Source organism: Chiloscyllium plagiosum, chromosome 16 (genome assembly GCF_004010195.1).
Source record: "Chiloscyllium plagiosum isolate BGI_BamShark_2017 chromosome 16, ASM401019v2, whole genome shotgun sequence".
Taxonomy (NCBI): Eukaryota; Metazoa; Chordata; class Chondrichthyes; order Orectolobiformes; family Hemiscylliidae; genus Chiloscyllium; species Chiloscyllium plagiosum.
Genome location: NC_057725.1, coordinates 34855818 through 34882961, shown reverse-complemented (window position 1 = coordinate 34882961; position 27144 = coordinate 34855818). Strand labels below are relative to the sequence as shown.

The following is a 27144-nucleotide window of genomic DNA, read 5'->3' as shown; positions in this document are numbered from 1 at the left end:
GGACGAAATGTCTGCAACACAAATTCCCAGCTCAGGAAATACAAAGCATATAATTGCAAATAGATGGTCTTTGTAGTATACATATTTAATGTAAAAAATATCAGAAAGCTTTAATAGATATAGATAAAGCAAAATATTTGTTTCTGACAGATCCATTGCAGTATTCAAAATAATTAAAGAAAAAGATTGCATGTTTGTAGAATATTATTTCTATTTTTGTTGCCATATTTATTCTGATTTTCTAAAGTAGGAATAATATATGAAGCTATGTGGAATATCTGTCATGTCCACACTGAAATGTTGTGTAAATGGCAAATTTATAGTTTGGCGTATAAAGCTCATATTGTGAAAAGGTCACTTTTCTCAAAAAAAGCTTTTTTTTTGTTAGTGCATCACTGTTGTAGTTACAATCGGAATAAGACTACTGCGGTCAAGAAACTGGGAGAGATGAGAAACTGCAGTGGATTTAGAGAGTGGGTAAAATGAATGTACTAATTACAGGAGAGTCTGAAAAAAGCTGCAGTCTCCACAACAAAATGAGGAAAGGTTTCGGAATTGTAGTGTTATTTCATCTGGCATGTTGTATTTTTAATGATCAGTGATACATGAGTATTATAGAGCATCATCCATCAGTTAATCCTTCATGATCTACATCATAAGCATGTGCTATTTAAATAAAGTACAAATACCTGATATCTTTTATCTCTTACAGCTTGTCTTTGATGATGTTTATCGGTGGAGGCTTTAACTTAATCCTGCTGCATATTATGACATTTAAGTCTGTCTTCTGTGGTTTTATTTGATATAAATTGTGTTACCTTAAGCCACACTATAATTCTCCCTTGAATGTTTTACTACATAGTAATATTTAAAAATATGTGTAATAAAACTTAAAGGGTTACAATATTAAACAAAATTTTAAAACTGCTTTCAACATACACCAGCATCTTTGAACATAATAACCAATTTTTAATAATCCTTTTCTGCCAATTTTCTCCTCTGCACCTCTTCTAATTCCTTGAAATTTTAAAATTAGAATGTTACAGAGAGAATCAAATCCTTATTAACATCACTTCATTCTGCCTCATTCAATCATTATATTTTTTTAAGCAATCCCACTGAGATATCAAGGTTTTCAGAGAATAGAAACCAGAATCACTAAAATGGAAATAATCCATTTTAAAAAATCAGAGAGACTTAATTATCTAGTCTATTTATGAATTTTAAGGAGACATCATATATAAAAAAAAACAACCCTGAATATCACTATAAGATTACTTAGGCTAGTAGAACAAAGGGACATACATGTATATCATTGAAAGTAAATTTGAAACAAATCCTTGGCACAATTTCACTCAAGTGTAACAAATATTCGGAGTAATCTGTGATGGTAAAGAATGGAATCAAATATGCTAAAGGAGTTGGGGATGCTAGACTGGGGAAGTTAAAATGCTAGAGGGTGGTGTTTGATGGACCGATAGATTCATTGCCTTTTCTAATGTATTTGGTAAAACTGGGAGTGCTAGTGGCAGTGTAGCTGACAGTAAGTGGGGATGAATTAATGTACCTGATAGACTGTTCTATGGTTTACAACCATTTTGATTTATTTCCAGAGCAGTTGGCCTTCGTTAGCTCTGTCTAGCCATATCTCGATGATATAATCAACATTTAGAGTTTAAATACGTGTTTTTTGACAAAATGAAACAAATCAATAAAACTAAAAGGAATCAGTATTAAATCGAATTCTATGAACCTATCTGAGTATTGGTGATGTACTGGTGGTGGTTTGTTTTCAAAAAGCTTTGATTTTGATGGGTTAGAAGTTCATCATTAAGTCCAAGTGGCATTAACTCAGCAGATGTGTGGTTGATAAACATTTAGCTGTATACACTTTGGAAGAAATATGTTGCTTTCGACATTCCCATTATTGTTTTAGCTTCTTCGTGCTCCTTGATATGAGATTAGCTATATTTTGTAGAACTGCCCAGAAATGAAAGCATAAATTATACAAATTTCCGAGCAAACCAGCGTGGCTGTCCCTACTGAGTAAACAATTGATTTCTTTATCAACCTGGACAAACTCTGTGTCAGTTTAAATGAATTGATAGAGATGAGGATCCCAGGTCTCCAAATAAGGCATATGAATTTCTTGTAAATATAAGATAAGCTGCCAATATGCAATATAGTTGAAGTCTGACCTTTAGTTTATTTATGAAGTGAACTGAAAGATTTGTGGATCTATACCATATCTGAAGTATCCAGATCGACTTTTGAAATTAAGTCTCAAATTTAATTCTTTGTAAGATTGGCAATAAGGTTAATAGCAAAGGTATTTTCCCAGGGTATGGGAGTTCAAAACTAGAGGGCATAGGTTTAAGGTGAGAAGAGAAAGAATTATAAAGGACCTAAGGAATAACTTTTTCACACAGGATGGTACGTGTATGGGCTGAATTGCTTGAGGAAGTGGTCGATGCAGGTACAGTTACAAAGATGTGCAAGTTAAGTGGATTGGCCATTTTAAATTGTCCATTGTGTTCAGGGATATGTAGGTTAGGTGCATTAGCCATGGGAAATGTCAGGATAGGGTAGGGGAACGGGTCAGGTTGGGATACTCTTGGTGTGGACTTGTTGGGCTGAAAGGCCTGTTTACTCACTGTGGGGCTTCTATATAAAAAAAATTAAAAGGCATTTAGACAGGTACATGAATAGAAAAGGTTTAGATGGATATGGGCCAAATGGAGGCAAATAGGACTAGTGCAGGCAAATGGAACTGGTCTTAACACAGGCATTAAGCCAGGAAGCTGTGAGGGTTAACAGCAGGCTTTGGTCAAGTCAAGGAAGATAGCCTCTGCTCAAGGAGCCTTAACACAGTAAATCAAAAGCAGTTTCAAAATCAAAGTGCAGGCCCTGCTTGCGGCAGTCAAAGTCAAGATTCACTTCTCATAAGGTGTGGGGAGATAGATAATGGCCATCTAGCTGGACTCTTTCTGCCGTGTTGTAGACTATCCTTCTTGTGGAACGACAGAGAGGCAGGTATAAAAGTCAGTGGCACATCTAATACTACTGGTGCAGCTGAGGTGGTATCCTGAGCAGTAGGCAGAGTGGAGGGCAGACATAATTAATGGTGTATGAGGCTGGGATGGCTGACAATGAATGAGTGAAGTTGTTGTAGGAGAGTAGTGGAGCATGAGCCATGGTGGGAGGTGACTATGGTAGCAGAGATAGTGAGACGTTTTGGAGAGAAGCTGGTGGAACTTATGCTGACGGAATGTAGAAGGACATTGACCTTCTTCCTACAGTGTTGGGCATTCTTCCAGCACCTGAAACTGCTTTAACCTGGGTGGCAATCTCAGACCAAGCTGCCATAGCATGTTCAAAAACAAAATCAGGAATTGTTGGAAAAGCTCAGCAGGTCTGGCAGCTTCTATGAAGAGTAATCAAAGTTAACATTTTGGGTCTGGTGACCCTTCCTCAGTCACCAGATCTGAAACATTAACTCTGATTTCTCTTCACAGATGCTGCAGACCTGCTGAGCTTTTCCAGTAATATCTGTTTTTGTTTCTGATTCACTGCATCCGAAGTTCTTTTGGTTTTTATTTGGCAATTTGGTGTTGGGATTCCTCTGCAGGCGTTGGGGAAAGAGGCAGTCTAACCAATGCTCCATCTCTCCCACAATACTGCCAGAAACCTGCCCATAAAACAGGGTGCCAGTTTCCCCTTGCCTGCCAAGTCCAAGGCCAATGCAAGGAACCATGCACAGCATCTCCAAACTAACAGTGTTTGTTCAGGTGCACAACAGGGAGTTAAAGATGGTGCAGCCACATGGGCTGCTTGTGAATTCTGGGATATCTGCTGAATGATGGGCTGTTCTGGTGACAGTGCCCTGTGAGATAGGGTGCAAATCACATGTGCGAGACACTGTAGGGGCGTGGTAGGTCATGTATGCAGCGTGTTTGGTAAGATATGACAGGAGAACTCGCCAGGCCTCATGACATCAAACCCTTCAAAAGCCGCAATGTAACTCAGACTTCGCCACACAAATGTAAAATTCAGCCTCGAGTCCCTGGTATTGCACCTTGTGGACTGATCACATTGTAATGCAATCTCAAGTGACAACGGTTTCTTAATTGAAGAATTCATGGACATGGAGAATGGGTAAGCCAGTATCCATATGCAACATGAAGTTCCAGACATTGAAAATGACTCTAGCAAAGATTCTTACTATTCTAGCTTGCCAGATCCAGTTGGTACATCTGCAGCAGTACCTCAGATTTCTCTATTGTTTTGAACCCATTCTGGTTACAAACTACTTTTAGGTTCAGAACAGTGATTGCACCAATCTTCCAAGTCAGAGATAGAATGTACAAATTTGAAACTGAATGAATATAAATGTCAGACGTAAATATTCAAACTTTTCTTTATAATTACAAATCATAGTGCTAAGTCAACCACTATCCAAAAATGAAATGCCCAAAATTGCTAGGAGACCAAGGTCAGCAAAATAAGTTACCTAACCATTGAATCAAGGCATTGCAAAAGTCAGTATAGATTGAACACTTTTTCACCTGTTGTTGTCTTGTAGCCAAATGATTTTTTTCCACTGAGTATGAATGTAGTATGCTACACTGTTTTTAGAATGTTTTTTGTGACAAATCCCATGAGAATATTAGTGTGTATCTGGAGAAATCTCTAACCCTCAATGATGCTTAGTTAAGGCCAGAATGCAGAGGTCCTGCTGAATCTAACAACAGTACTTCATTTGCTTTCTTCAGTTTCCTGCCTTGCAGCCAGACAAATCGACACTCTGGCCAGCTGCTGGCCAGGACAATGAATAGAAGGAAAGTTAAAAATCTGGATATTGGTGGATGAGAATGAGAATAGGGGAAAGGTTGTTAACAAAAACCTATCGAAGAATATTTGAAAGCTGGAGCTTAGTGCTTGGATGGAAAAGCAAATTGTACGTGGAGAAGATATGAGGGTTGGAGGAGAAGGTCTGTGAGCATGACAGATTGGAGAGATAGACCACAATTAAATAGATGAGAGGTTGAATGTTTACCTGTGGGACTGGTTAAAATGGTTTAAAGGACACTAGCCTTACTTAGCCAATGATATTCCATTACAGTTTCTACTTTGCTTAATGTCACCTTCCCCGTGACCCTGTCCCACTCCTTATTAAGATTGTTATTACTGTGTTAATAATGGATTTGTTAACTAATATCAAAAAGCTATTGAAGATGTCCAGTGATTAAAAACTTCCTATCTAGTCCAAAGATCCTAATTTAAAAATTGATGATATGACACTTCAATTTGTTTAAAATTGTTCAGAACTTGCCTATAGTGGTTGGGTTTAACTGAAAATGGTGAGTGTGCATTTCTTTCCATTCACCAGAGTGTCATTGAGCGGGAGATCATGAGAGCATTTGTGTACTCTCAAATTTAAAAGTGCAAGCATGCATCTACTCATGCGATGATTAGTGATAGGATTCAGTGACCCATAGCATGTGGAGAAGCCCTTTCTCTTCAGAGAACTTCTGGTGAGTAATCATCCCTTTAATTTCAAATTTACTGCATGCCATTCAGTTGTATTGTATATTTTGACAAAATAACCACCCATAACCAATTGATACATCTTATAATTAGTGATATATATTCCTGTGAATAGCTTTAATATGGTTACCTTGCCTATAATATTACAGTGCCATTTCCTTTTCCGTCTGTAGTATATTGATAAAGTAAATGTAGGCAAAACAGCACTCACAATAACACTTTCATTAGTTAGCTTACTTTTGTATTATTCCACATAATTAGATGATTACTTTGAAAGTCTATTTAAAGGTCATTATTAAAGAGGATTTTATGTTATAGATATACCTGAAGTTCATTAAATTTAATTTGTAAATAACTGCAGTGCACTACATAAGAAATAGAGGGGGCAGCGAGCATTTGAAACTGGTACAGTCCAGATCTGTGGGACATAATGAAATGTCACACTTATTCTGTCTGTTCTTGTGGGGATTATAATTATACTCCACGATGCAGGGAATTACTGATGTTGGTATTTTAAGTTTGCCAACTGACTAAGTAGCAATAAGAGTCAGTAAGTTACAAAGGTTTAAAACAATTCTATCAAAATACTTACAACTGCATGCAGCCAGTAAGTTGCCGAAGTCTTATGGAGGTTTTGTTTTTTATTTACTCTGATGTTAAAAAGAAGTGAAACTGATTGACAAAAAAAGTAAAAAGTCAATTGACATATTTAAGTAAAATTTATGTGTAGGTAAGAATTGACAAAAATAGTTGTTAGGAAAATATTGAAATCGGTGATGGTTTGTCAGTAATGAGACTTCAATGAATTTGTAATCGGATGCATTATGCAATGCAACATTTCAATATCAACAGAGTGTTATCGTCAAGAGTTACTTATTGGTTTATAGCTGGTTGGTGGAGCCATTGTTGGTGTGGTTTAGCTACTCAGCTTTGAAAATGGAAAGAAAAGCTAGTTATCCAGTAATCAGGAATTTCCACCATCGATACTGCTGCTAAATAGGAGAATAAAATGGCAGACATTTAGTTATGTGTTATTCTTTAATCTGATACTTTAACAAAGAGATTAAATGTCATGTTTACTCTGTCTGTTCTTGTAGGGATAATAACTATGTTCCATGGGTTCATATAGGGTGTTGAGCATGAAAACCTAATGTTGTGCGGGCATGGGTGTCATTATTCTCAATGACTATTACTTTCTGAATGGTAGAGGTGGGGATGCTGCCAATCACCAGGATGGATTAGTCTAGCAGCAGTCATTTAAAAATATGGGTTAAGGTTTCAACATCAGAGATGAGGAAGAAAAGAAAGAGGCTTGGAACATTGCAAATATGAAAGAAGTAACAAGTCAGAAATAGAGAGGAAAGTTGAGATGGAATCCTATAATTCTTTGAAGTCCCAGACCTTAACTCAGGTTAAGCCTGAGTTGGCAATTTAGGGTGGAAGCAGTAGTGAGGCTGAGGAAGTGGAGTGAAAAGTTGGATATCCTGAGAATACTGTGTGCAGAAAAATGAATCCAAGCTTCAATATAACAGTTCCGAGGTAGCATGAAAGTAATGCAACTGAGTGAACCATATTCCAGTCTTCATATACAAAACAGATGACAACATGGGCATGGAAGAGAGATGGCAGAGACAAAGTAATTAATGTAATATTAAAAGGTTAAACTACACAGTGAACATTCTGGAAGTGGTGGGGACGACAGTCAGGTAGGAATGCGAATGATTCCAAAAGAGGGCAGCACGGTGGCACAGTGGTTAGCACTGCTGCCTCACAGTGCCAGAGACCTGGGTTCAAATCCCGCCTCAGGCAAACTGTCTGTGTGGAGTTTGCACATTCTCTCTGTATCTGCGTGGGTTTGCTCCGGTTTCCTCCCATAGTCTAAAGATGTGCAGGTTAGGTGAATTGACCATGCTAAATTGCCCGTAGTGTGAGGTGTAGGGGAATGGGTCAGGGTGGGTTGCTCTTCGGAGGGTCATTGTGGACTTGTTGGGCCGAAGGGCCTGTTTCCACACTGTAAGTAATCTAATCTAATTATGCCACTGGTTGAATATTGCAGAGTTCCTGGGGGCATGGGTTCAAATTCCACCATACTATATGGTAATATTTGAGTTTATTAAAATTTGGACTTTATCAATTATCATAAAAATCCATATAGTTCACTAATGTCATTTAAGGATTGAAATATGTTGTCTTTACCTAGCTTGGCCAGGTGGCTCCATATACATGCCATTGTAGTTGGCTGTTAAATGCTCTCTGAAATGGCCTATCAAGCCACTTATTTGCTACAAAGAAAGGAATTAAATCAGATGGACCACCTAATGTTGACCTAGGCACCAGAAACAACAATGGCAAGCTCACCTTGATGGCATTACAAAATGTTCATTTTGATATCTGAGGGCTTGTACCAAAATTATCCCAGAGCAAAGTTGAATAACATCTTGCCATAGTCATACTCATGGAATCTCCCCAGACACCACCATCATTATATCTGGGCAGATTTTAACCCAACAGCAGAGCAGACCCAGCAAATGTGGCCACACATTGACATGTACATTTGGAAGGGAGATATTCTGTGAGTCCTCAATATTGACTCTGGACCCCGTGAAGTCTTATGTTACCAGATAAAACAAGGGCAAGGAAACCTCCTGCCAGTCCTGTGTTGCTGATGAATCCTCTATATTGAACATCACTTAGAGGAAGCACTGAAGGTGACAAGAGCACAGAATGTATTCTTGGTGAACACATTTTAACATCTATCACAAAGAATAGCTCAGTAGCTCGGCTACAAACCAAGCTGGCCCTATCCTTAAGGACGTAACTGTTAGACTGGGTTTGTAGCAGTTGGTGAGGGAACCAAGATGAGTGGTAAACTTATTTGACCTTGTCTTCATCAATCTACCTTTGCATTGGTCCATGATGACATCAGTTGGTGTGACCCCCAAGGATGTAATTCCATCTTTACATTGAGATATCCTCCATTGCGTTTAGATTAGATTAGATTACATTACAGTATGGAAACAGGCCCTTCGGCCCAACAAGTCCACACCGACCCACCGAAGTGCAACCCACCCATACTCCTACATTTACCCCTATACCTAACACTACGGGTAATTTAGCATGGCCAATTCATCTGACCTGCACATCTTTGGATTGTCGGAGGAAACCGGAGCACCCGGAGGAAACTCATGCAGACACGGGGAGAACGTGCAAACTCCACACAGTCAGTCGCCTGAGGTGGGAATTGAACCCGTGTCTCTGGTGCTGTGAGGCAACAGTGCGAGCCACCGTGTCGCATGACACTATTACCATACTAAATGGGACAGACTTCGAACAGATCAAGCAAATCATAAACTGGACATCAATGAGGCAAAGTGTGCCATCAGCAGAATTGTAATGAATCACAAGTTGTAGCCTCATAGTGCATCATATCCCCCTTCTATTATTGCAGTCAAGCCAGGGGATCAATGAAGAGCTCAGAAGGGCCTATCAGGAGCAGCATTAGATGTGGCTTAAACTGAGGTACCTACCTGGTAAAGCTACAACATAGGACTACCTGCGTGCTAAATGAAAGAAACAGCATGTATTAGATAGGGCTAAATGATCCCAAATTAAGGGATTAAATCTCAATCCTCAAACAAATAACACGTGGCCAAGATTCCAGGACCTGGGATAGGGGTTATATCAGCACACAATATCCTGCTCTGTTATGCTCAGGTGAGGATGGGGGAACATTGCTTGCATTGGACACAGGGCTGGAGACCCAGGATCCAAGCAGGGATGACAAGTAGTGCCAGGATCTATAATGTCTGCCCCTTCCCCCTAGAAGGCTCCACAAATATCCCCATCCTCCATGATGTGAACTGAGCATATCTGTACAAAAGACCAGGCTAAAGAATTGCATTATCTTTAGAAACCAAACTGGACCAGCCATATAAATACTATAGCTATAAGACCACATCCGAGGCTGTGAATTCTGTGGCAAGTAACTCAGTTCTTGGGTTGAATTTTCCCAGATATTGGCTGTGCCAACTTTGTTGAGTTTCATGGAGTGCTCTGCTTTGTGAGACCTGGTGAGATTTCTTACACTATTATCCAAAACTTGCCTACATTCCCTCTAATCTCCAAAGCTACATTGACATCCAAGCTCTGTTAGCCAATTTTTTAGCAATGCTAATGTACTATTTCCAACACCATGGGCCCTTATTTCATTAAGTAACCTAACGTGTTGTACCTCAACAACATGTTCTGAAAATACGAATAGTTTGCATCCACTATTTTCCCTTTATCTCGCCTTTTTGTTGCCTCCTCAAAGAATCCTAATAAATTTGTTAGGAATGATTTCCCCTTCATAAAGTCTTGTTAACTCTGCTTGATCATATTATGTATTTCTAAATTGTCAAAGGCAACAGAATGGTTAATGTGATATAATGAAATTTATGTTAATCATGATAATTTAACTGATCCCATGACACTGATATCAGTAAGATAGAAGCACCAGTGTGGAGCATGATGAAGAGAGGTCTTAGATATTACACTAGAGAGCCGTATTTGCTAATCTACTATACAAATGTCAATAAAGAATTATCACAGTACATTAAGATTTGACAAGTCTTAGAGATAAACAGCCTTGGGCTTGCATACAGAGGAGCAGCACTGTCAAATGCAGTCAGGAACAGTTGTAGTTTTTGAAGAGAAGCTACTTTCTACTGATATTTTAGCCATTACAATCCAGGCTTATTCACTATAGTCCATGTTAATGCATCATCCAAAGGACTCAGAGCAGTTCTTACCAAAGGAATTCACTATCACAAATTGATGTATTTTACATGAAGAACATTGATGGACACTGAACAGAAGTACGCAACCAAAGAGAAGGAATCATTTGCAGTTATATGGGATGTGAAAGGTTTGCAGACTACTCAATGGAATTACTATTTCAGGTGGAGGCAGGTGGAAAGCCTATGTTAACATTTGATGATCAAAATCAATCTCAAAAATACCTCCATGCATACAAATATTCAGACTAAGGCTGATGAGAGACGATTACGAAATCATCAGCATTCCAAGTAAGAATAGATTCACACTTGAGAGGGGAAGTGGATGAAACAGAGAAGAAAAAAATCCTATTCTTATAGAAGAAGTAGTTTATTATTCTATGATTATAACCAACACTTTACCGGCAACTGAGGTAAAACTCCGGGACAAATTTTTGCAGCTCAAAAATAGATAAGTAGTGTATAAAGGTCTGACAACTCTGTCTACATACATCGTTGACATATAATACTGCAGCACAAGTGCTAAAGAGATACCACAAGTGACAACAAGTCTTGACAATAATAAAAGTTTATTGGTATGTGAACACAGAATGATTAGACCAAAATAAATTTGAAGATAAATCCTGTCAAAACTTTAAGGGGGATATCACAGTTTATGAAGCAAGAGGATAACAATGGCTTTGGTGGCAAAACATTTAGAAAGACATACACAGGATTATATTTAACATCCTTAATGTGTGCTTTACGCAGCCAAGCACCTACAGAGCTCACAGATAATTGAGATTTCTGGATTGACCATAGAAGGGCCAGCAACAGATTGTTTTGATTTTGAAGGGAAGATACATTTAGTTTTAACTAACTGGCATTCAGGATGGATTTAAGTGGCAAGACTTAAATGAACCACAGGAAATTCAATGCTCAGGGTACTGAATGACAGCGCACCAGCAGAATTGTTAATGGAATGAATGTTAAAAAATGGCTGTCCCAGATTTCGAACGCAATTTCAAACTCAACGTAACGCTTCAAGAACATGTGAGGGTAAAATAACTAGAGAAATGCCACAGCAATAGGCCACAGACATGGCACCACTCTAGGCACAAGATGTTACCTCCCTACCTGCCTGAACTCATTATTCTGTCTAGCGATCACCCACTCCATGTCTGCTTACACTTCTTTAAGCTATGGACTTAATGTGTCCTGAATTATGTTGTCCATAAACCTCTCAGGCTTGTGAATGCATTGCAGTGTCCCCAGTGGCCACCCGAGCTCCAACACACAGCTCAAATTGCTCCAGCCCTAGGCACCTCCTGCACACATGATCATTCAGACTGCCAAGAGCAGGCAGGGCTTTCTGCAGGATGTACATATCAGATATCATTCAAGAGAATGATATCTCTTGCTCTTCCTTTACTTTTTACTCTTTTTTCAAATACAGACCAGACAAATCTTATTCATACTTACGTCCTGAATTCCACTCAGCTCCATCCCAGTCGTTTTGCTTCTTTACAAGGGTTCATACCTTACCCACTTCTCTCACTGATGTTGACTGCCTGTCACATTGCCCTCACCTCTCCTCTTCCTCTCAGGCAGTTAACCTACATACAGTTGTAAATAAATGTGTGTTCAGTAAATAAGGAGTTGATGCGTTTTAATTAGAGATATGAAACAAGCAGCCTCTGCAGACACCCACAATCTACAATACCTCAGATCAGTACCTCAATGTGCAGATAGCAATACTGCCTTGAAGCACACGATAAAACAACTGCAGCGAAGATGATGCAGTTTTGTGCTGGGGCAAAGTATTCTTTTAAGCATAAGTGATAATAAATGGTGTTGAAAGACAGTCTGACCTACATGAGAAGATTAGCTTAATTGTTCCATTTTCATAGGACCAAATAGACTATGGATAACCAAGAGATGAGTAGCATGGTGTCAGTAAATCAAGTGCCTGAAAGAGATAAGTGGATGAAGTGCATAGACCATGAAGTTATCAACAAAAAACAACAAAATCTGGCAGCTTAACATAATAAAACATCCTTCACAGATAATAAAAGATGTTTCATTGGTGCAGTATAAAACAAAATATGGTAGTATGATTCATTAGGAGATATTGAGGCATATAGTAAACCGTTTTTTGTCAGAAAGGTAGGTTTTAAGGATTACATTTAAGGAAGAAAGTAGTATAGAGAGATTGAGAGAGATTGCATAGAACCTAGGCAATTAAAGGCAAGGTTCTCAGTCATGAAACAATTAAAATTAAGGATGTTTGTGAGGCCAGAATTATCAAGGCAGTGATATCTTTGAAGGGTTGTGAAGCTGGAAGAGATTGCAGAGAGAAAAGAACAAAACCATGGTGAGATTGAAAGGATGGTGATAAACAGTGATAATAATTGAATGGCATTTGGTGAGAGTTAGGGCATCAATAGAAGAGTTTGGGATAACCACAAATTTATGGAAGTTAGAAGATACGAGGTCTGTCAAGAATGGGATAGTTAAATCTAGATGTAACAAAGGCATGAATGAATGTTTCAGCTACAAGACTTCAGACATTGGTGTTCATTTGAGGATGTCTAGGGTGGGGTGTCAGGGTGTGAAGTAAAAGAAGGAAAAGTAGCCATGATCAGATGTAGTCATTGATACGTTAAGGGAGAGAACATCAGGTGCATAAAATGTTCAATTGGGTGGAGAGCCACAGTTTAAGGGCGGCACGGTGGCACAGTGGTTAGCACTGCTGCCTCACAGCGCCAGAGACCCGGGTTCAATTCCCGCCTCAGGCGACTGACTGTGTGGAGTTTGCACGTTCTCCCCGTGTCTGCGTGGGTTTCCTCCGGGTGCTCCGGTTTCCTCCCACAGTCCAAAGATGTGCACGTCAGGTGAATTGGCCATGCTAAATTGCCCGTAGTGTTAGGTAAGGGGTAAATGTAGGGGTATGGGTGGGATGCGCTTTGGCGGGTCGGTGTGGACTTGTTGGGCCGAAGGGCCTGTTTCCACACTGTAATGTAATCTAATGTAATCTAATCTAAAAAAAAGGGCATTGTAACTCTAGAAAACTTGTACATGAGATTTTGGTTCTAAGGTTTCTGCTGAGGGAGGTTCAATTTAAAGCTTCAGAGCCTAAATGGAAATCTGAAATTCCAACTTTTCCATTCAACTCTGGCCTCTTCTTCTCCACCATCACCTCCATCCATCTTCACCACCTCCCCCCTCCCCCCCCCCCATACCCCTAAAAGTGTCTATACAACCTGCTCCAGATAATATCCATCTTTCTCCTGACATTATTTTAAATATTATTTAAAATGAATCTCACACCTGCTTTACCTCAATGGATTGTAGTAAAAACATCAGTGAAAACAATGACTATGCCATATTTAGATAATAATTATGTTGCTAAGATAATTGTGAAAACTCTTTTCACAGTCCAAGTGAATTAATACTGCAATTTCACTTTACCTAGAAAATAGAGGCCATTTAAGGAATGAAATTAATCTTCACAGCTCATATTTGTCCCCATTCTATATAAATAATTTTTCCTCTGTAAAAGATTCTTGTTTTTCTCTTTAACATTTGTGTTATATTTCTTGTTTATTCTTTCCTGAGATGTGAACATCATTGGAGGGGCAGCATTAATGAAGCAAAGGTAATTTGAGAAAGCTCTAGTTCACTAACAAACTTTAGGGAAAGAAACTGCCGTCCTTTCTTGGTCTGACTTACATGTGACTCTGGATCCACAGCAATGTGGTTGATTCTTAACTGGCATGTGGGCAATTAAGGATGGGAGATAAATGCTGCCTAGTCAGCAATGTCCTCATCTCATGAACAATAAAAAAGATTTTCTTTTTCACAGCAGGTAGTAAGGGTATGGAACGCACTGCCTGGAAATGTTAATGGAGGGTGGTTGAATTGAAGTGATCAAGAGGGCTTTGGGTGATTTTTTAGAAAGAAATGGTGTGCACCTAATACGGGAAAAAGGCTGGAGATCAGCACTAGGTAATAGAACCAGTGCAGGGATAATGGGCTGAGTGGCCTGTTTCTATGCCGTAACAATTCTATTGGTTATGCGAATTATTGTTCATCTGTAATTGCCATTTTGAGAATTATGGTAAACTGCCTATGTGAAAATCTGCAACAATCAGGTATAGGTGTTTGTTCATTGTTTCCAAAAACATTTCAGAAATCCTTCTATTCCCAAATAAGGGTAAGAAAGAAAGCATTGGGAGAACCTTGGGATCAAAAGAGACATGATTACTTGGTTAAATTAAAATATATAGCAATTAAGACTCATTTCCATCCTACCAAATAGCAATCATTTGTAATATGTTGATTTATAAATAACGATGCTGTCTATGTTTCATTTAAACCTGTTCAGTAAGTGTAAGATCCAGCTTTTGCCAATGCAATTTAGCAACCAGTGACTACCTTTATTTTTACGTTCTTATGTTTTGCTTGAACAAGCTTCTTACAATCTGCCAATCTTTTTCTGAACAGTAACCAGTTGAAGAAAATGTATTGCAGTGTTTAAGAGCTAAATGCTGAGATCTCAGATAATATCATTCTTTTAAAGACAAAAGTATTCAAAATCATTAAAAGATAATTTGATTTTAGAATTGATGAGCAGGCAGAAAGGTAAATTGATGAGCAGAAAGGTAATGAGCAGGCAGTTGTTAATTCCCTTCATCTTGGAATTAAAGTGGACATGGCTAGGAAAATCCTAGCCCTTCCTGATGAAGGCCTTACGCCCGAAACGTTGATTCTTCTGCTCCTCGGATGCTGCCTGACCTGCTGTGCTTTTCCAGCACCACACTCTCGATCTGATCTCCAGCATCCGCAGTCCTTGCTTTGTCCTCGGAAAATCCTATGACAGACAGATATCTATACTTCTCTTTATTCATTCTCACGATGTGGGTGCCACTGTCTAGAACAGTATATATAGCCCAGAGGGAAGTTAAGAGTCAACCACATTGCTGTGGGTGTTATGTCACTTGTAGGCTAGACCAGGTAAGGGAGATTTTCTTCCCTCAGGGACATTGGTGAGCCAGTTAGGTTTTTCCAAAAGTTGGAAATGGCTTTTTGTTCATTATTAGAATCTTAATTCCAGACTTGTTTTATTGGATTTAAATTCCACCATCTGCCATAGCGAGGCCAGTGAATGTGGTTTACCTGAAGTCATATATTTGTAGCCACAGAACAGCCTTTCAGCTCAGTGAGACTGCGCCAACCTACCTACACTAGGCCCACTTGACAACAATTGGACCATAGCGTTGAATGTTAGGCCATTTCAACTGCTCATCCACGAACCTTTTTACAGATTGTCAGTTTTCTTGCTTTAACTACCCTCCTAAACAGTGCATTCCAGATTCAGGATGAAAAAAACCTTTCCGCAAATCTCCTCTAAACCTATTGCCTTTCACCTTAAAATTATATTCCCTTGTCAGTGACCTTTCAGTTACAGGGAACAGCTGCATTCTATCCAGTCTGTCCATGATCTTAGACATCTGTATCAGCACTCCCCCCCACCACCTCCACACCCCCCCCCCACCCCCCAACCTTCCCTACTCTAAAACAAGGAGAAAGTGAGGACTGCACATGCTGGAGATCAGAACTGAAAAGTGTGGTGCTGGAAAAGCACAGCAGGTCAGGCAGCATCCAAGGAGCAGAAGACTCAATGTTTTGTGCATAAGCCCTTCTTCAGGAATGTGTCACCTCCATGCATTCCTGATGAAGGGCTTATGCCCAAAACACTGATTCTGCTCCTTGGATGCTACCTGACCTGCTATGCTTTTCCAGTGCCACACTTTTTAACTCTGCTCTAAAGCAAAACAACCTGAACCTATCCGGTCTCTCTTCATAGCTAAACTGCTCCATCCTTGGCAGCATTCTGGAGAACCCCCTCCCATGCACTCACATCCTTTGTATAGTGAGTTGACCAGAACTGCACACAGTAGTTGAACTGTGACCAGCCAAGTGTTATACAGCTCCAGCATAATCTCCCTGCTCTTATAATCTGTGTCATGACCGATAAAGGGCAAATGCCTTTTCTGCCTTCTTAACTACCCTATTAATCTGTTCTGTCACCTTCAGGGGTCTGTGCTGAAAAATGTGTTGCTGGAAAAGCGCAGCAGGTCAGGCAGCATCCAAGGAGCAGGTGAATTGACGTTTCGGGCATAAGCCCTTCTTCAGGAAGCCTGACCTGTTGCACTTTTCCAGCAACACATTTTTCAGCTCTGATCTCCAGCATCTGCAGTCCTCACTTTCTTCAGGGATCTGTGGACAAACACCCAATAATCCTCCTGTTCTTCTGAGCTTCCTAGTGTCCTTGGTTATGTTACTTCTTCCAAAGTGCAGCACCTCTCTCCCTTATCATTTAAATTCCATCTATCCTCTGACCAACCTGTAGATTTCTTTTGTTTCACTAAAAAATGACATGGCCAATCCTTTTCTCATTCGCAAACTTAATACCATGCCCACACCCCAGCCCCCATATTCTCATCAACATTATTTACATGTATCATCAACAATAAGGGACTCAGCACTGATTCCTGTTATACATCACTGGACACCAGCCTTGAGTCACACAAACAGCCTTCTACTACAACCCTCTGACTTCTTCCCCTCAGCTAGTCGTGGATCTAATTTATCCTGGACACCATGTGGACTCCTTCTTTGTCAGTCTCCCATATGGAACTTTGTCAAAGGCTTTGCTGATATCCCTATAAATTACACCAATTGCACTACCGTCATCTACGTACCTAGTCAACTCCTTGAAGAGTTCAATCAAACTTGTTAGGCATGACCTCCCTCTGACAATGCCATGTTGACTATCCCTGCTCAAAATTTGCCTCTCCAAGTGTAGATTAATTCTCTCCTTCTGAATTTTCCCCACCAGTTTCCCTACCACTGATATTAGCCTCACTGGTCTGTAATTCTCTATTTTACTTTTATCACCCTTTTTGAAAAGTGAAATCACACTAGCTGTCTACTAGCTCTCTGGTGATCAGAAAGGAATTAAAAAAGGACTTTCAGAAGATCCCACATAAGAGATTAGCATATAGAATTTAAACCTCATGGGTGAGGGGTAAGTCTGCCATGGATTGAGAGCTGGTCAACAGACAGAAAAAAGGAATGGAATAAATGGGGCTTTTTCAAAGTGGCAGACAGTGACTAGTGGGATAATGCAGTGATCAGTGCTTGGACCCCAACTGTTCATAATCTATATCAATGATTTAGATGAGGGAACTAAATGTGTAATACCTCCAGGTTTGCAGTCAACACAAAGCTGAGTGGGAGGGTGAAATGTGAGGAGGATGCAGAGACACTTCAGTGTAATTTGGACAAATTAACTGAGTGGACAAATGCATGGCAGGTGATGTTTCCTGTGATTAAATGTGAGGTTATCTATGCTGGTAGCAAAAGCAGGAAGGCCAATTATTTTCCGAATGGTAATAGATTGGGAAAAAGGGCGGTGTAACAAGACCCAAATGTTTTTGTACATCAGTTGCTGCAGGCAGATGCAGCAGGCAATGAAGAAATCAAATGATATGTTGGCCTTCACAGTGAGATGATTTGAGTAAGGACTAGATGTGTTTTTCTGCAATTATATAGGGCCGTGGTGAGACCATACTTAGAGTATTGTGTGAGGCTTTGCTCTCTTTATCTGAGGAACGGTGTTCTGATTATGGAGGCAGTGCAACAAAGGTTTATCAGAATGGTTTCTGGAATAGCAGACATACACATGAAGAGAGACTGGATTGGTGAGGACTGTTCTCTGGAGATTAGAAGAATGAGGAGCGATCTCATAACAACTGATAAAACTCTACCAGGAGAAGACAGGGTAAATGCAGAAAGGATGTCCCCAATGACTGGGGAATCAAGAACCAGTGTACACAGTTTAAAGGTATGGGGTAGGCCATTTTGGAATGAGACAAGGAAAAGATTCTTCACCCAGTATGTGGTGAGCCTGTGGACTTCCCTGCCATGGAAAATTTTAAGCCAAAATATTGAATGATTTGAAAAAGGAGTCAAATATACTTCTTAGGGCATAAGGGATCAAAAACTATGGAGAGAAAGTGAGAACAGGAATAAAAATTGATTGATCAGCCATGATTGTTTTGAATGATGGAGCAGGCGCAAAGGACTAAATGACCTCCTCCTGCTCCTAATTTCTATGTTTCTGTTTTCAACCCAGTGCTGGTACCACTGCTAACTGTAAATTGGCATCAGGGCTGGGAGCAGACTTGCACAAGTACATCATGCCCGTTGCTTCTCCTGAATTATTAGAGATGGAAGCCTCAACGAAGGCCTTTTGGAGCAAAGGGTAGTAAACAAAGGTGCTTTTATTGCACTGGCAAATTTGAATCCGTTAGAAATGTAAATCCTTGCTCATGAGGAAGTATTAAACATGCAGCAGCATAGTGCATTGAGAATTTAAACTGTTTACTGTATAGTTAGTGAGTGGTGGAATCTGTATCTTAAGAGACTTCTCCCACTGCCATTGAAACAGCTTTTGCAATATTGCAGCAAATTCTATCCTGAACAGAAAGTATGGCAAAATTGTAATGAATTGCAGCTCACTGGGTGAAGTAAATAATACTTGGGTATTCTAATTTTCTTCAGTGGAAAAATAGCACATCCTTCTCTGAGTATCCATTAACAAGGTCTAAAGAGGTCTTAACAATCGACATAAGAGTAAATTGAAAATATTTTGTCATACATTTTGCTCATCTTTTAGCTCTGCTTGTTGTACTCTTAATTAAGATAACAATTGTCTTTCTAGTCATCTTCATTGCTATTTGTTCAGAGCAAACCTACACTATTGACCACCATCATACAGGGAAGATATACAACATTGTCTCCATCCTTGGGATGCAACTTTCCCCTTCCCATTAACTCAAATTGCAGTGTAATTCAGTTGGCTGAATCCAAATTTGGATCATGATATAGCCATCCCAAGGGGTTAGTCACTCATAACTTCAGCTTCTTACACACTGCAGCTTAGCAATAGCTGGTGTGAAATGAAACTTAAACTGTTCCTCAGAAGGGACTACCTAATAAGCATTTCAGTGTTTACATGGAATTGACTGGATAGTCAACTTGCCGCTATTGGATAAAGTTAACTTCAATGTTGTGGTGTTAGAGCCAGCAGCACATATCAGGTCTGGACCATTCCAAACAGGTAGTAATTTCAAACTGATCCCTGCCATATAATGGCACCAAAAGAGAGCACTTAACCTTTAAAAAAATAATTTACAATCCTTGTACTGAGGCAAAAGTGCTGAATGATTAAACTCAATTGAGCAAATGGTTTCTAGCAAGAACACTTCAAAACACATCAAAGTCAGCATGGCACCAAAAGGTACATTGACTTGAGTTGAAATTCATGCCCTGAAAGAATGAGATGCGTGTTGTAAAATTTCAGAGTCTGAAGAGCATAATAATTTAAACAAAAATGGTCCACTTATTACCAGTTAGTTTCTTTTGAAAACAAATGCATAATGAGCATTTCAAATAGAACTGAATTATGGTTGGAAAGGATTTTGAAAGCAAACAATGACTTTCAGTTCAGAGAAAGGCCTAGTTGTCAGTTATTTATTTATAAAACTGATATACTAATTCAGTTGAAGACCAATGGCTGTTGACCTTTCCACGTTCTTCATTCTAAATAGGCTCTGTGTAAGTCCTGCATTGTTTCTACACTTAATTACCTTAAACATGCTTACCTCATGTATTTTGAAAATAATGACTATCCCTTGGTTTGTAACACAACAGAGATCTGGTTCAAGTGACAACAATTTTTTTGAAGTTTCATGCAATGTACTCATTTGTTATTTGTAATTGCTCTTGAGAAGATAGTGGTGAGCTGCCTTTTTGAAATGCTGCAGTCTGTACACGTACAGGAGTATAGGAAGATTGGTCAAAGAAGCAAGAGTAGTAACTCAGCCCTTCAAGCCTGCATCACCATTTCATATGATCATGACTGAGCTGATTGTGATCTCAACTCCTGTCTTCTCCCCATATATCTTGACTCCCTTGTGTGTCAAAAATCTATCCAACTTAATCTTGAATAAATTCAAAAATCTACATTTGACTGGGGAAGAATAATTCTCCAGACTATTGACCACTTGAGAGAAAAACTGTTATGTCATCTCTGTCTGAAAGAAAAGATCCCTTTTCCTTAAGTTATTTTCCTTAGTTCTAGTGACCCTTCCCCCCACCTCCCCACCCCACCACCCCAACAAAAGGAAACTACCTGCTGTTATCCACCCGATCAAATTCCCTCAGGATTCTGTGCTTCGATAAGGTCACCTGTTATTCTTCTAAATGCCAATGAATGTAGGCTTACCCTGTTCATCTTCTCTTTTTAGTGACAATGAGTTAGCTTGCTACAGAATTCAAAGCCTCTGATCTGTTATTGTAGCTATGGTGTTTTAATAGCTGGTCCATTTCAGGTTCTATCCAATTGTAACCCCCAAGACATTGATAATACTTTTGAATATCGGGAGAATGGTTAGTTTCTGTCTTGCATATGAATAAACGAATTAGGAGCAGGAGTCAGCAACTCAGCTCTTTGAACATGCTCTGCTATTCACTAACACTATGGCTAATCTGATTTCTCAACATTTTTGCCTACGTTAATGACTTTATAGCCCTTTCTTGTCAAGGACCTATTTCTTTCTGTTTTAAAAATGTTTGCAGGCATGGCTTCCATTAATCTTTTTAAGGGAGTTCTGAAGATACAAGGCTGTCAGGGAAAACAACCTTATTTATTTCTTAAATGAGTGACCCCTTTATTTTTAAACAGTCTCTCCTCATCAAAAGTTCTCCCACAAGAGGAAACATTGTTTTCACATGCACCCTTTCAAAACCCCTCAAAATCTATATATTTTTCCGTCAAGTTGCTCCTTACTCTTCCAAACACCAGCAGCAACAAGCCAAGCCTCTCCAATCTTTCCTCATAAGACAATTTGTCCATTTCAGGTATTAGTTAAGAAAACATCCTAATTATTCTGATCACATGCTTCTTTGATCAGATTATAATTCATACGTTCATGATTACAGAGTTTTAAATGCTGCTTATTTACTGCTAGTATCTTTCTTTTTACCTTCTTCTGTGAGACTGCAATTCTATTGTGAAAGAAAGCAGAAGGATTTAAATCGTTTTTTGAGATTTGGAGTGTGTGATCATAGTCCTATTAAAATATTATGACAAGAACATTGTTAAGATGTGACTGACATCATGTCTGACTGTTGAAAGACAGATTTGCAACTTAGTGACTAAGGGTCTCTGTTGTAAATTAAAAGTCTACTTGTATGGTGTAATTTATTTTACAAAAATTAAACTTTATCTCTGCTTTGCAGGCAAAGAAGAATAGGACAGTTTATTCAACTACCAAAAGACATAGTGTTTTATTCTTCTGTAAGTGCAGTATTGTTTGTCTGGAAAACCATTTTCAAGTCTAATACACTAGATTTTACTGCTTTTGTATGTTTAAAGTGATTGAGCCAACTTCAGTCCAACTATTCTATAACGCAGGCACTGAAGGGAATTTGCTACATCTCAGCACAAAAATGAATTTATTGTGCCATTTTTGTTGAGTTATATAAATAATCAACATTTTTATTTTGGCTCCAGGGCTAGAAGAAACAGGAAATTACGTTAGTTATTAAGCATCATCAATCCACCTCACCACCAGCATCAAGGGTGATGCTTAGACAGAGTTTGTGAAACATTTATTCTGCAGTGAGAGTTGCTGGTAACAATATTCTGACAATTTTTATTTTTGTTCTTCCACATTTATTGTGATCACATTAATTCCACAGACCAATGAGTCGCTGGATATTTCCACAATTTTTCAACAGCTGAAGACAGAATTTTAACTGACAAAGGGAAGGTGGCCTTGGTTTTGGGAACCAGGTTAAATATTGGAAATTGTGGCATTGTGTTGTGAACCAGGCATGAGCTACCTTCTCATTTTTAGGTTTGTCTGGGTCAGTCTCCAAGTCAGCAGGAAGTACCCCCAAACCCGTGCAGATGTTAAGAAATTCACTGTTTGAAGTTATTCCACATTAATGCAATGTATATAGTGGAGCTAAAATAAACAAGTAACTGCAAGTGCTGGGGATCTGAAACAAGCAAAAACAGATATTGTTGGAGAAACTCAGCAGATCTGGTAGCATCTATGAAATGAAAACAGCATAAATGTTTTGAGTCCAGTGACCCATCTACAGAACTGATAGCAGCTAGGAAAAGGTGGTATTTATTCTGATGACAATGCATTTGGGAAAGTAGTGAATGGATAGGTGGAGAGAAAGCATGAGAGAGTGGCAGAATGAAACCATTTTTTAATGCCAGACCAATGGTATCACTTGACCCAGTTTGCATGTCTCCTCTGGGTTTCCTGATTGTAGAGGCCAGGTAGAAGAATCTTCAAAAACCTGTCAAAGGAAGGATTTCTGGTCAAAGGGACATTAGCAGGGATCAGGATCACTGAACATTCTTTCTTAAGGGCTGCATCAATCTTAGAAATAGATAAGGAATATGGAAAACCTATCACCAACTACCCACCCTTGCTCCCCTCCAAAATGACTAGCATGCTCCCTCCAGGTCTTTCGCTTTTACTTGAATATCCTGCTGTTGGATTTGAGGGACAGAAGTTAGCTGATCGTTTTGAAAGATGGGCAGAAGTGGTCAGCCACTCCAACCAAATAGGCATGGTTTGAAGTGGCTAAGGAAGTGAACAGTAGGAGTGTGGTGACTCAAATCTGGGACAGTGCCCCAAAAGGATCCAGGATAACAGTAGGTTAGGAAAAGTCAATGCCAAGTCCCACACTTTGATGTTCCTAGGACTCCTGCATGATTTCTTACGGCAACAGATGACAAGCTTTGTGCCCAAGGAGATTCCTCACATTCCTATCTGAACAGCAAACAATCACATGCACCCAAATCTCTATGCCATCTCACATCCATGACTCAAAGACTGCTTGCTGAAGCTTTAATTACAAATAAGTTCTTGCTTAGTCACCAACCTCCCCGTTGTATGTGGACCTATTCAGTTGGGACCTTACACATAAAAAATTCTCTCTATTGGCAAGGATAGCATACAACATCGTCCCCTGAAGTAAAAGAAGAATAGTCAATTGCCATCACTCTGAAGAAGGAAGCACACACCCCTGCAGCAGTCTTGTTCTTTTTCTATCAACCATAAGCATGTAAAATAGGAGTTGAATTAGACCATTCAGCCCATCAAGCTTGCTCTGCCATTCAATAAGATCATGGCTAGTCTGTTTATGTTTCAAATGTCACATTCCCATCCGGCCCCGAGGAACTTTGATCTATTATTAAGGATTTTCATACTATTGCCTTAAAAAAATTAAATGATCCCACCTCCACTATCCTCTGCTCTAAGAAGAATGCCCCTAATTTTAAACAGTGTCCCAGGTTCAAGATTCTTCCACAAGAGGCTGAATCTCTGGTGTTGCTGTGGTTACACCATTCACTCTCTGTGGTGTGGTGGTTTCTCCAGGTTGTCTGCACTGGTAGGCTAGCAAATCCTTGTGCTCTCTGTGAACATGCTTGTGCACTGCCCTCCCTGGGAATAAGTTTTCTGTGCAGGTCTGGGGCTCATTCTCCTCTTTCAATGTCCTCCCCCAAAGTGCATCGCAGGGAGCCTCTTCCCCTGTCAATTGGTTGTGAATAGGGTTCTGCAGGAATACCATTGTGTGTTTTGCTGCTGTCTCACAGTGCCAAGGGTTCAGGTTTGATTCCATTCTTGGGCAACTATCATGGGTGGAATTTTCACGTTCCCCATGCCTGTGTGGGATTCTCCTGGGTGCTCCAGTTTCCTCCCACAGTCCAAATATGTGCAGGTTAGCTGGATTGGCCATGCTAAATTGCCCATAGTGTCCAGGGATGCCATTGGAAATGCAGCATTACAGGGGTAAGGTAATGGGGTGAGTCTGAGTAGAATGCTTTTCTGAGGACCAGTGTGGATTCAATGGGCCAAATGGCCTGTTTCCACATTGTAGGGATTTTATGATTCTGTGATAATGTCAGGCTCATCTATGATAGCTCCTGCATTCTTGTTAGTGTAGTCTTCCAGTTTTGCAATGTCTTTCAGGCCTTCCATTGGCACATGGTGTTCTAGACTGGTGTCTCATCTGGCTGGTTTTCCAGGGCTTCAGCTGTACTTTTTCTGTTGTCTGAAAGCAGTTCTTTTTGAGTTTCTGCTTTGGGCTGAGAGACCGTCATTGTTGCAGTTTGTTCCTAGCTTTCCCTGAGCTCTGGCTCCCATAAAAACCTTTTATATTTGGGTCACTTTCTGAAGTAGAAATGAATGCTACTCCTGTTGATTCCTCATGTGTTGTGCAATCATTGGCGAACATCTCCATTTCTACTGTAATGAAAGTTGAAAGGTCATTGATGAAGCAGTGAAGACGGTTGGGCTTAGGAAATTACCCTGAGGAACTCTTGCACAGATGTTCTAGAGCTGGCTGACTTCCACCAACCACAAGCATCTTCCTTTGTACTAGCCTTTGACAGTAAACACCTGAGAACTTTTCAGCTGATTCCCATTGAGGACAGTTTTGCTTGGCCATCATGATGCACACACTTAAATGCGTCCTTGATGAGCAGTCAAGTGGGGCAAGGAAGTCTCCTGTGATTGTCACTTTCACCTCATCTCAATAGTTCAGGTCTTTTGTCAATGTTATAATTAAAAGTGTAGTGTAATCAGGAGCTCTCTGGCCATAGCGGAACTCAAACATAGCAGAAACGAGTTACTGTTAAGAAAGAATTGCTTGACTATTGATGACTCCTTCCATTACTGTACAAATTTTTGAGAGTAGACGTGGTGGTACTTGGCTGAGTTAGATTTGTCTTGTTTTTGCTGTACAAGACATAGTAATTCATACACTTTTCCACATTGTTCGGTAGTTGCCAATGCGTTAATTGTACTGAAACAGCTTGGCTATGGGTGCAGACATTCTAGACCTTGAGTTTTCAATACCTTTTCCAGTATATTGTCAGGGCTCATAGCCTTGAGGTATCCAGTGAATCCAGCTACTTGTAGACATCTGGTGGAGTGAACTGAATTACATGAAGACTAGCACCTTGTTGCTGGAAGTCACTAGAGGAAAAGGCCAAGATGAATCATCCACTTGGCAATTTTGGCTGAAAATTGTTAAAAGTACTTTAGCCTGAAGCCCAGCACATCACTGCAAAACTTCCCCATTATTGATGGTGATATTCATGGACTGTTCTCCTCCAGCTTAATTGTCCACCACCATATGCAGCCCTGCTGACCTTTGATCTTTTGTTTGTCGAATTGCTTTGCCATGGCTTGTAGTTGCTGTTTGGCACATAAGTATTCCTGTGTTGTATTATTACCAGCTAAACACCTCAGTTTTAGATACTCCTGGTGTTGCTCCTGGCATGCTCTACTGAACTCTTCTTTGAATCAGTTAATCCCCTAGTTTGATGGTAGATTCTCAATATTACCCATTTAGACAAAAAAATACTGCTGTTATTATATTGTCCAGTGTGAGACTCAAGATCCATAATAAAACGTGGTTGACTCTTAGCTGCCATCTGAAGTGGTCTAACAAACCATTCTGTTGTAACAAACTTCAAAACAATGAATGAAAGTGAATTGATCATCTGTCACCAATCAAGGCACCAGAAAAGATAATGGCAAACTCAGCCCTGCTAACGCTGCAAAGTCCTCCTTTCTAACGTCTGGGAGCTAGTGCTAAAATGGAGAGAGCTGTCTCATGGCTTGACGTATTCATATTCGGGGAAGCATACCTTATACACTACAACTCAGGTAACATCACTAATATCCCTGGTTATGTACCGTCCCACCAGCAGTACACACCCAGCAATGTTGTACACTGTAAAGACGGTACCTTTTTATTTTCCTGCATTTTTGGTTATAGACTGAAATGGGAAAAGGACTGTTTTAAAAACCAGGGATTGTGGAAAGGATTTCCATACATTTTAAAAGCGGGTTCCTGAAATACATTATGTGTTCTGCCTTTTTCAAAACGTTGGGGTGGTGGTAGAAAGGCTGCTCATAAGCAAGTGTGTAAAGTGAGATTTGGCTGGTGACAAATATCTGATTGGTTTGTGCAGCTGTGACTAGCTGTGGTTAACAAAATCTATCCACCTGCCAAAAACTGTGCATGGCTCCTGGATAGCTGAACAGCTTGTAGGAGAGAACAAAATGATTAGAAGCCTTTGGACCCCCAGAAAAGTGTGTGTCTCTTCAGTAGGACGTATCTAAAGTGTGAAGAAGATCAGTTTATTTTCCCTCACCAATTGCTGTAAATTAATAAGTCAGCAACATTATAATATATGAACCAGTCATCCTGCAAGGAAAGGAAAAGTACCTGGAGAAGAAGGATTGAGGAACAGAAAGTCCTGAAAAGCAAAAGGATCAACAAACATTGTAGACAGAAGCTGCCTTTCCATTTTTTCCTCCATATATAACAGCAATTTGTTTTTTCTGTCTGTGTAAGTCTATATGTGTATGTAGGAAAGTTTTTTGGGTGAGGTAGACTTTTAATTAGTAGAGTTGTATCTATAGCTAGAATCTATTTATTTGTCATAAATATACTTCTTGTTAAGTACAGAGGTCTGATCTAGGCTTTTTGTTTGCCTGGACATAGACAGATAATCTGCATTAATGAAATCTTTAACTTTTGTGATGACTTCAGGAATAGCGTACTATACTATCCCAGAGAGACATGACAACAGTCAGGAATGATTGGCTCTGAGAGTCCTCAACATAGACTTCACATTCTATGAGGTCTCTTGGCATCAGGGCAAATA

General features: G+C 39.7%; 1 protein-coding gene across 8 annotated transcripts in view; it reads left to right on the top strand.

Moving 5' to 3' along the window:
• Window positions 1-27144, top strand: part of LOC122557782 (ethanolamine kinase 1-like) — a 498821-nt gene that overhangs the window by 172933 nt on the left and 298744 nt on the right. The gene's annotated exons all lie outside the window — the stretch shown is intronic.